Raw genomic sequence first — 10,082 nt, forward strand, 5'->3', positions numbered from 1 at the left:
GTTCCTTGTGGTGACAGTAGGGGGCACATTCACTTTGGTGTTGGGAAGGTTACAAGTAGAGGAAGAGTTAATCACAGACAGGTGAGCAGCCCACCATGAGAGGCACTCAGTTTTTGACCGCTGTTGAAATGTATCGTGAATGGAACATTTATCCTGGCTTTGTTTTACATTCAAGTTATAGTGGAATAAGTGTATGTAGACAACCAGAATATGTATTGTAAATGAACGATTCAGATAAACCCGTTTTGAGTGTGACAGCACAGAGTTGATAAACAGCGCGTCAATTAAGTGCGGTAGGCTATCAGCCCCTCAGTGGCTCAAACTTTTGATACGCAAGATCAAGCCACTACACAAAAGTTTTGGCTGATAATCACAAAGCTTCCTATGTAGTGAGCCACAAAATCCTCTCCGCCATGCGTAATGGCCCAGACCGTCTCCACACATCCAGACGTTGAGCCTGATGCATCTCCCGACTTATTTTACCTCTGGTTATTGTAAAAACAGTAAATTAAAATGAATATTAACTGATTTTAATTACAGATGGTTCATTTTTAGGTCACCCAGAGGTGAACGTGTTGTGTTGATTACCTGAAAGTTTCAGCGTGACATCACTTCTAAATGCAGTAGCCTGCTGTTGCGCCTTTATCACCAGCTTTCATCAGACTGTAAATATATAACTATTACTGAACATTTCCTTCTTATCCAAAAACGATATCACGCACAGGCTGTCCAATCATACAGAGGTCCGCTGGTTTAACCAAGGAGCTGCATTAAAATGCTTCCTTGAATTACGCACGGAGATGGCACAGATTCATGACGCATAAAAAGTCAGTGACAGAGTTAGATCACGATAGTACGGACACGAAGAAGAACGGACTGCCAGACTCATATCAAAAGTGGTTTAACTGAGTTTACTTAGTTGAAGTTGAACTCCACACGGAGCTGATCAGACTGCTGTGCAACGCTGAAGGATCAATTCAAGTCTGTTGGTTTGGAAACATGTCATCATTTTATAATGCCTACTACTAAAAATACCTGAAGATGACTTCGGTCTTGCATCAAAGACACTCTGTGTGTTTGTGATAACTTATTCATGTGAGCATGTTTTATCTGTGTGTAACAGATGTGGTCAGGGGGGTGAAGAAAATCAGACTTTGACTGTTTTCCAGCATTTATTTTCTGCAGAAGACAAAAGAACATTCAATGTGCCTTCTGGACATTTGTTTTCTGGACCTCTGCTCCCTCAGCAATGCAAAACGGCACTGTCAGAGCTCAAAACACATTTATATTACATAGAAATACATTACAATCATCATTTCAATATCTTAACTATATGTAAATATTTATAACCAAGAGCTGCTACAAATGGCTGAAAAACTTCGGTTTTACAGTGTATATTAACAATAAATCTCAGTAAAAAAACATGAGAAACAGTATACCAAATGGTAAAACAGTGACACCTAGTGGACAAAATAAACGACAACATGCGGCTGTAAAACAAAACAGAAAGTATGAAAATACAAAGAAAAACATACCTGCAGAAGACAAAAGAACATTCAATGTGCCTTCTGGACATTCGTTTTCTGCACCTCGGCTCCTACACATGCAAAATAAATATTATTTTAACTGAGAATATCTGCGGCACTACGTCAATCACGTTACACAAGCGCTGTAGGATATTACACAATTCGCGCCAAAACCGCTACATTCCTAAACCTAAACAAACCTAAACAAAATGACTGATTAACATCGTATTACTATCAGTTTATAAAATAAACCGAACATCAAAACTTAAATCACTGATTTTCCACAGTAAATAAGATAATGATGCAGCAACGTTTTTACATACAACTTAACCTCAGCAATGCAAAACGGCACTGTGAGGGACAGACGGAAGGAGCTACGGTAACCCAGGAGGTACAGAAGCTGCAAAGTGCCAAAAAGGTAATTCTCAAAGGAAAAATAAATTTAATAAAATAACAGTAAATATACATAACTCGTTAAGATAAAATTCACAAATACTTAACAGAAAAAAATTATAAATGAAATCTGAAGTATAAATTGTAAACTGTACTCAAAATAAAGTGCATTTTAACTCTGTTACATGTGAACGAGTGCAAACTGTGCTGTGGCCTGACCATAGACTGTAAATATTGCTGGACGAGCCCTGACCCATCTGTGACATAGGCAGAAAATGAGTCCAATCGACGGCCGCATCCATATTGGATTTGCAGTCTCAACCTAACTTCGGATCAACCTAGCGACAGCAGTAAGGCGGGACCGGCGGGACTTAGCTCCGCCCATTCAGCTCGACGTTAGCAGTCCACTTCACAGCATAGCTAACAGCTAGGCTGCTATCATCCCCTATTCCTGCTCGTCCTGAGAAAACTCTACAAACAGTAAGTTAACATTTAACTTTTCTACAACACAGTTAAAACGAATTATATTCAACACAAATATTTAATTAAAGTCTTAAAACTACACTTTTTTAAATATACAATTATGTTTATGAGTTATTTGTCAGAGCAGTTAGACTTTGTCAGTGTTAGCAGAGAAATACATGAACAAAGTTTTATCCATAGACTGTAAATAAATGAGACATCCAGAAGAAATCAATATTACAAAGCATACAGTTCATGTTACTGTTCTGACAAAAAGAGGAATGTCTGTGTTTTATATTTACTGATGTCAACAGCGATGAGGTGAACATGACAATTGAAAAATAATTATTTAGTATTTATTATAAGATATTTGTTTTCTATTGAACCCCGTGAAGTCATGGAGTCTGTGGACAGTGTCAGCTTCACACCAAAAACTTTAAGTATTAGAAAAAATAGTATTTAAGACTGGCATCTATTATGATGAGTTGCAGCTACCTTGTTCAATATTATTCCTGCAGATGTGGCTAATAACAAAAAAACAGCCTGAGCTGTCACATGTAGTTAACTGTACATGTTGTCTGAGGCATTAATTGAACACCTTTGTATTTCTCCTATAGACACAGTGTGGATTATTGGTGACTTGTCCGTCGAGGTGCCCAGAGAGCTGCAGAGACAGAGGAAGAAACCTGAGCCTCAACAACATCTGTATTTGTTGGTTCTTCTGGGGTGGACTTCAGTTGGTTCTCTTCAACAGCTTGCTGTGAGGGAGGTCTCCCCCGGATGGCCTGAGTGATGTCATCCACAGGCTGAGAGCTGAGACGGGTTTTAAGCCTTTTGACAAACCGTTACACCGCGCCCGCCTGTCAAGCTGGTCAGCTACACGCCTTATTGTGAATAACTCTTATCCTTCATCAAATCAAAACTGATGAGTCATCAAAACATTCACCCCCCCGTACAGTGTGTGTCCATCGAGACATGAGCTAATCACACCTATTTGTTTGTTTTGTACCAAGCTGTAAACATGTTCATCTCTGCTGTAAAAACAGACTTTTTTTAATGTTGTTTTTCAGATTAAATAAATATTTCTATAGAAATGCACTCCTTTATGTCTACTTATGAGTATACATTTCAGATTAATGCTCAACTCAATAGCTTAGGGAAGGAAGTCTACTTTTACACAACTTCTTATTCTTTTGATAAATACTAATGTAGTTCATTTCTCAAAATGGGATGGAACAGAGTCATTGCAAAAATATGCCCTTAAACACAGCCCCATTCTTAAATCAAGATACGTCGAGAGTAAATAAGATCAATAACTTGTGAATAAAAGCACAGTTAAAAATGATTTAGAAATGTAGTCTTCCCAGATCAATATCACATAATATCAACTTCTCCCATCTAAACTGGACAAAGGGTTTTAAAATGGGAAGAAAATGGTTGGCAAATGGGCCTGACACACACAGATCTAAAGTCTCTCTCTCTGTCTCTCACTCTCTCTGTCTCTCTCTCTCTCTCTCTCTCTCTCTGTCTCTCACTCTCTCTGTCTCTCACTCTCTCTGTCTCTCTCTCTCTCTCTCTCTCTCTGTCTCTCTCTCTCTCTCTCTCTCTGTCTCTCACTCTCTCTGTCTCTGTCTCTCTCTGTCTCTCTCTCTCTCTCTCTCTCTCTCTCTCTCTCTCTCTCTCTCTCTGTCTCTCACTCTCTCTGTCTCTGTCTCTCTCTCTCTCTCTCTCTCTCTAATGCACTAATCCCAGGGCAGGTAGAATAACCTGTGTCAAAGTTTCTATAACCTTGAACAGCAATATTTAAATATAATATAATAATCTCAAACAAAACATAATTATTGATATTTTCTTCTGTAATGTGGTACATTTAAATATTTCCATGTGCCAACCTGCAGTTTGCAATGACAGTTAACCCCTCTGCTTAATGTTAAGATTTAAGATTAAGATTTACTTTTATTGTTCCCCGCAAGGGGAAATTTCAGTTTTTACACTCAGCAAATCACACACACATAGGCTGAAATATACACACACATGCAGAAACGGGATCCTATGGACATGGAGAGAAGCCAGAGTGACGGAGCGGCCCACAGCGGGCGCTCCTGAGCTGATGGTGGGGAGAGGGTTTGGTGCCTTGCTCAGGGGCACCTCGGCAGTGCTCAGGAGGTGATCTGGTACCTCTCCAGCTACCAGACTAACTTCCATATTTGGTCCGCACCAGGACTTGAACTGGTGACCCTCCGGTTCCCAACCCAAGTCTCTACAGACTGAGATACTGCCGCCCAAGTCCAAGTTAATGTTAAAGTTTTCTATATAATCATACATTAGCCTATATATCCATGTGTTGAGTTATAGTGATGTTGGCAAAATTAGTCCGGCCCACTTGAGGTCTCATTTGAACAAATCCAGCCCCTGACCCAATAGAACTTTGACATCACTGCTTTATGGTATACCAGAAGGTGCCGAAAAGAAAGATGTGACATCATTTGTGTCTGACTTTCTGAAAACTGTGCTCGAGTTGCAAGGAGATGTAGAGATTAGGCCGAAGGATGCAACAGCACCACCAAGGTCTATAATTGTGAGGTTTCTGGACTTTAGTGTGAAACAGATGGTACTGCAGCAAGCATGGAAGCAACGAGACATTCAATATGAAGACCGGAGGGTTTTCTTCGACCAAGACTACTCCCCTGACTTGCAGAGGAAAAGAAAAAAAAGTGCGAGAGGTAATCAAAAAGCTGAAAGAAAAAAACATCAGAGCCCAGTCTCCATATCCGGCACAACTAGAACTTTTCCTCGATACTGGTGTAATGTGGTTGCTTGTCGGTCCCTGGGAGAGGCTATATAAGGGTGACGTAATCAAGCGCTCGCCCTCTCTTACCTGTGTGTTGAACAAGGAAGTGCAGCGTGAAGTGAACTGATTACAAACAATTGCTGGCGGTAAGTGATCTGTTGAGCTTAAAACGTAATTATCCACACACTATGAAAGCACATGCAAGAACAGTGCGAATTGCTAAAGTTAAATTTATTCACTCTTGTAGATAGCGGATTACAACAAGTAGGAGGATGACTGGACGCTGTAGTGACTCATTGTTTTAACGGTATGAGAGTCCTCATGTTGTGCTATGAATTAAATCATCTCTGTTGGGCTTTAATAATTAGTTTATATTTTATTATCGCTCTTAATCATCAGCGGCAGCAACGGGAGTAAACTTGCTGATTATTATTGTGCAAAATGAATGTATCAAATTGTGTGACACTGTGTAATTATTTTCTTATATATTTTTTTAGTATGGCTCATCACAACATTAAAAGCACACTGCTTGTCCGGGTGCTAAGTTGATGAATTAAAGGTATGCTATTTTGGGTTGACACTTTTAAGAAATGTAATTAATATGTTTTTGATATTGATTTAAAGTCTTGTTTATTTCTCTAGGACTTAACTCAAAACTGTCACTGTTTTTCCCCACTTTAATATTTACTTCATTGCATTCCACTGGACTACTGGAAGTTCATTATTGTTTATTTGGTTCAATAAGGTTCCATCACTGTTTTGAGTTTTTCGGCAAACAAACTTGTGAAGATTGAAAACGGCTGGTATATTACACGTGGCAACATAATAAGGTTAAATTTATTTGTGAACATTTTATTTTTTGTTGATGTAACAACAAAATGAAAAAAATGGTAAAAAAAAAAATGGTTAGTTACAATATTAAAGGAATAAACCACCCCATAAAGAGGAAGAAAATCATGAACCAGTTGAAAAGATTAAATTGTTCTATAGCATTACTTCAGGAGACCCACTTGAGTGATATGGAACACAAAAAACTTAGAAGGGAGTGGGTAGGGCAGGTTTTTAGCGCATCGTGCGGCGATGCAAAGAAAAGAGGAGTGGCAATTTTATGTTATCGATCGCTCGGCCTCATTCCAGAGAAGGTATATTAAGATAAGAAGGGACGACATGTCATGATTGTGGGTACAATTGGTGATACTAGGTTGACTATTCTAAACTTATACGCACCAAAAGAAGAAGACACAGGCTTCAAAAGCAGAGGGGCTGGTTATAGTGGGTGGGGACTTCAACTGTGTGTTGAATCAGAGAATAGATAAAAGGCCATTTGTCCAGGGACCTAATACTCAAAAATCTAAAACCCTCTGTGGTATGATAGAGGAGCTTGGGCTTGTAGATATTTGGTGCCTAAAGCACCCTAAAGACAGAGACTTTACTTTTTTCTCGAAGGTTCATAGGAGCTACTCTAGAATCGATTTTTTCTGTGTATCAAAACAAGATGCTTATAAAGTTACAGACTGTCTTATAGAATCTATAACGATATCAGATCATAGTCCAGTGATGATGTCAATAAATTTAGACTCAGAAAAACGACTTAAACACTGTAGATTAAATGTCTCTCTTTTGAATGACCCTCACATAATACAGGAAATTAAAAGAGAATGGTTAGAATATATGGAACATAATGATAATGGAGAAGTGTCTGTGTCTACTTTATGGGATGCCTCAAAGGTTGTACTTAGGGGGAAAATAATAGCTCTCTCATCCAATCTGAAAAAAGAGCGAGATAAAGAACAAGCCAGGCTTGAAAAACTCAAGAATTAGAGCAGGATCACAAAAAGACAAACAAGGAAAGCACCCTGAAGTTACTTAATCAATATAGAAAAAAGATAAATGACCTGTTGACATATAAGGCAGAAGGTGCAATACGATTCTTGAATCAGAGATACTATGAGTCATGTAACAGAGCCAGCAGGCTTTTAGCATTTCAGTTACGCAAGGCCCAGGTAAACCGGACAGTTTCAAAAATAATAAATCCTTCCTCAAAACAAGTATCATCTCGCCCTAAAGATATAGCAGCAGCTTTTTCAGATTTTTACAAGGTGCTGTATGAGTCTGTAGAGATAAATAATAAAGAGGGGAATATTAAAACTTTCTTGGATAAAATCCAACTGCCCAAACTGTTGGAAAGTGAATCAAAAACAATGAGACACCCGATCACAAAGGAGGAAATAGGAGAAGTGATAAAAATTTTAAAAAATGGCAAATCGTCGGGGGCAGATGGATTCCCAGGGGAATTTTATAAACGGTTTAGAGAGGAGGTCACAGGAGAAAGATCCACTAAAAACATGGTCAGAAGCCATAATTTCTGTCATCCACAAAGAAAGGAATGACCCAACAAAATGTACCTCATATAGGCCGATAAGTCTACTGTGCACTGATGTAAAAATCCTTAGTACAATAATGGCTAAAAGGATTTAAAGATGCATTAACAAAATTATAAAAGCTGATCAAACAGGATTTATACCTGGACGACATGGATTGAATAACATCAGGAGAACCTTAAATATAATCTCTGTAGCTAGACAGTCTGTTGGAACTTCGATGATTCTCAGCCTGGACGCAGAGAAAGCGTTTGATCGCGTAGATTGGCTTTTTCTGGAACAAACACTTAAAAGATTGGGATTTCATATAGATTTTATTAATTGGATCAGAGTGCTGTATTCTGGGCCCACTTCGCAAGTTAGGGTGAATGGACATACATCAGGGAGCTTTAATCTGAATAGAGGAACTAGACAGGGCTGTCCCCTTTCTCCTCTGTTATTTGCTATCAGTATAGAGCCTTTAGCTGAAATGATAAGGGAGAACACCAAGATAATAGGAATATCAGATGATGCTGTATGCTGACGATCTTATTTTATATATTAATAACCCCCTGTGCTCTATCCCAGCCCTTTTAGATAGCTTACATGAATTCGGGGAAGTATCCGGTTACAAAATTAATGAAACTAAATCAGAAGCTATGATACTTGTTGGCAGGTGGCCTTCTGAGCTGGACAAAAAAGTTACACTTAACTGGTCAGCACAAGGCTTTAGATACTTAGGCATAATGATTACTCCAGATACCTCAGAATTATTTAAAGCTGATTATGGTATACTGATGGCTCAGATAAGGTTAGACTTGGCTCGGTGGGAGATTCTCCCGCTCTCACTTATCGGAAGAATTGAAACAGTCAGGATGAATGTACTTCCTCGACTGTTGTACTAGACAACATGCATGCCCACTGGTACCTCTTGAGACAATACCATTCTTAGAACAAAAGAAATGGAAGAAACTTAAGATAAAAAATGAATGGTTGAATTGTACTCAAAGGGTCTGGTTTCAAGTTAGGAAAATGATAGGCGCACCGTTAACAATATCTAGAGCGGTCAAAATTGCAAAAAACATAGACTTTAAAGAAATTAGATACAAGGTTCAACGCTTGGGCAGAAAAAGGCCTTGTGATCATAAACCAGTTATTTGAAGGTGAAACCCTAAAGTCATATAAGCAATTACAGGATACATTTATTTGGCCCCCAAGGATTTTTATAGATATTTACAACTAAGGAACTTTTTAATGTCACACAAAGAATGGAACAACTGCCCACACCAATAGAGGACTTCCTGATGAGGAAAATGGAAGAAAAGAATACTAAGAAAGTAGTTTCACATATGTACAGATATTTACAGGCACAATGCTCAGGAAATTCTGTTGATGTGAAAGAAAGGTGGAAGCTGGAGATGAATGTGGTCATTAAGGATAAAGAGTGGGAGGATGTGTGTGAAGTGGGGCATAAGATAACTAACAGTCCAACTTGGAAAGAATTCAGTTGGAAATTAAAAATGCGACACCATTCATAGTATCAAAATATGACAGAAGTAAGACAAATTTATGCTGGAGGAACTGTAAACAGGTTGGAGATCATACTCACATCTTTTGGGACTCTCCCAAACTAAAATCATTTTGGGAAGTGATTCAAACAGAAATACGAACCATCCTAGGAGTAGATTTACCGCTTACAGCATCATATTTCATCATAGGTTTAATACTGGAGGGAGCGATGGATAAAGGAAAGGCCCGGTTACTACACATCCTTCTTCTGGTGGCAAGGAAAACGAAAACCATATCCTGGCTTAGACCTCTACCTCCCACCCTTCTCCAATGGAGAGAAAGGCTAGAGAGGGTTTACTTGATGGAGAAAATAACAGCGAAACTCCATCTGAAAATGGATTTGTTTGTGGTTCTATGGGCTCCTGTCATTGCTTACCTTACATTACCAATAGGGTAAGAGACCGGTTTACATAATCTCAATTTATTTAAAAGAAAACATTATGTATATTTCTTTTGGTTTATTTTGGATGTGTCAGTAGACATATTCATAGAGATGTATGTGAAAGGTTAACAATTGCTTGTGTGTTTATGGACAGATATATCTGATGCCTGCTTTGAAGAAGCAATTTTTTTCCCTCTACTTGTCAAGAGTCTCCTCTTTGTGCGGATGAAGATGTTGCCATGCGTTTTATTTATTTTTAATTTTCTATGTTTGCCGAACTGTAAATAATTATTGTAAAATTATTACCATGTTTTACCAACTAAGATATGTAAATATAAATGTGTAAAATATTGAATAAAATAAATGTTTGAATAAAAAAATAAAAAAATAAATAACAAGAAGTTAAAAATCAAGCATATTTACATCAGTTAAATAAAGGGAGAAAAAATACAATAATAGAATAATACAAGGTATGTACACTTCCACATGTGGAAAGAGTTATTGTTATTTAAAACACACACAGTGTGTAGCATTATTGCTATGAGTGGTGATGCCAAGAAAACGTTTGTCCAAAGTCACAATTTAAAGTACTTTAAAAA

The 10,082-nt window shown here is 38.1% G+C and overlaps 2 long non-coding RNA genes across 2 annotated transcripts in view; both read left to right on the top strand.

The window, feature by feature from the left end:
• The window catches only part of LOC136179433 (uncharacterized), a 172,791-nt gene that overhangs the window by 147,126 nt on the left and 15,583 nt on the right, over positions 1–10,082 (top strand). The window lies entirely within an intron of this gene.
• Positions 2,038–3,479, top strand: LOC136179431 (uncharacterized). The gene is made up of 2 exons (XR_010666576.1): positions 2,038–2,399; positions 2,999–3,479. It is a non-coding gene; the product is annotated as an uncharacterized lncRNA (long non-coding RNA).

The sequence above is a fragment of the Labrus bergylta genome, chromosome 6 (assembly GCF_963930695.1).
Source record: "Labrus bergylta chromosome 6, fLabBer1.1, whole genome shotgun sequence".
In the NCBI taxonomy this organism is placed as follows: domain Eukaryota; kingdom Metazoa; phylum Chordata; class Actinopteri; order Labriformes; family Labridae; genus Labrus; species Labrus bergylta.